This window comes from Trypanosoma cruzi, assembly GCF_000209065.1.
Source record: "Trypanosoma cruzi strain CL Brener chromosome Unknown tcruzi_1047053455913, whole genome shotgun sequence".
NCBI lineage: Eukaryota > Euglenozoa > Kinetoplastea > Trypanosomatida > Trypanosomatidae > Trypanosoma > Trypanosoma cruzi.
Window position 1 is genome coordinate 615 of NW_917112.1, and position 1524 is coordinate 2138.

The window sequence follows — 1524 nt, forward strand, 5'->3', positions numbered from 1 at the left end:
CGCAATCAAGTCAGTGACACCATCGCCCTCCCACCGCCCATACAACCCCGTACAGCCACCGTGCCGAGTGGCGGAATCCCGGCAAAAAGCCACATGACCACTGGCACCGCTCCTGTTACCGAGTGGCTGCATCACGGGGCGGTCCCGATGCCGTGCACGACACACAAGAGCCGAGGCAGACCACGTGGCAGCGTTAAGACCGCCGGCCATCAAGCGCGTCCGAAAGGTGTTGTTGGTGTTGTTGGTGCGTAAGTGGAGTGGAGAGCTCGCCGGTTGCCAGCAGTCAAAGCATCGTTTCTCGCTCACGCGAGTCGGCATTGCGCAGCAATCAGCGGCAACATGCGCGCACGGCATACACAACAGAAGAAACAAAAAAAAGAGGCACGGCGGCACTCAGACACGGGGAAAAAGGTCCACATCGATTTTGCATTCCAATTGGCTCACAGACATCCGGATGGTGGTCGCGCCGCTGCTCTGCGGTGCGTGTGGCGTGTGACTGCAGTGGACAGAGAGGATGATGAGAGGGGCGGGAGACGCAGTGCGGTCCTCATCCATCTCGGTTAACTGTGACACCGGTGACGTCCTCCCGTCACATCGCCTGCAGCAAAGACCGTCGCCGTCAGCAGCGGTCGGTGCCTTCCCTCTCCCACTGGGGCGCCACTTCACCAACGCAGTCGCTCGTCTCCTCCCCCACCAACACAACGAGGGAGCAGCGGCAAAAGATGAGACACGCACGGCAAGCGCGCAGTCGCAGAGCCCCACTGCTGCCGCCATGGCCAAACAACGTCGGCTGCAGGGCGCAAAAAGAAGGGCAAACACCCCATCAAACGCCTTGGCACCACGTGGAAGCACCGCAACCGACACACAAGGCAAAGCGCCGTGAAGCAGGCACCAAAACCAAAGCTCCCACAACAAATTCATCGTTAAGCAAAAGAAAACATTATGCGAGCGCAGAAAAAATTCACACAAACCGAAAAACAACAATGACGGTGCAGAGGCAATAAATGGTCGTGGTGCGCAGCAGCCGTGGCATCGCGCCCCTCCCTCATCAAACGGCACCGCACCGCAACGCACCGTGAGGACAGCCTGCAATGACGACGATTGAGTAGCACACACAAAGCGGCATAAACCTTTCATCCCGCACTCGCTCAAGTTTACGCTCTCAGTATGTACTGCCAACAACACAGGGAAGGACACGGAAGGGGACTGTGTCATCCATCCACCTTCTGCCCAAAACAGACCTTCCCCATCCTCCTCCTCGCCACACCCTGGGTGCCGCGAAACGCCGTCAAGCAGAGCCACGTGTATGGAATTCTCCAATGCGCAGGGCGAGGCTGGCAGCCACCCACGCTCACTCCCGCACATATATCCTTTCCCACAACTTTCCCACACACAAAAGGGCAAAGACATGGAGAAGAAAAGCCCGCCGCACAACGCATGCAGAAGCACCGCCATCCACGTCGCACCGCAAGATAGTGCCATGCGCACCGCACACACCCATGGCCGCAACGAGATGGACGGGGC

General features: G+C 58.7%; 1 non-coding gene across 1 annotated transcript; it reads right to left on the reverse strand.

Annotated features, from left to right (window-relative positions):
- Window positions 1–272: 272 nt before the first annotated feature.
- Window positions 273–344, reverse strand: Tc00.1047053455913.10. Its single transcript, XR_008254605.1, has one exon. It is a non-coding gene; the product is annotated as a C/D small nucleolar RNA (snoRNA), TB8C3C3 (small nucleolar RNA).
- Window positions 345–1524: the final 1180 nt, after the last annotated feature.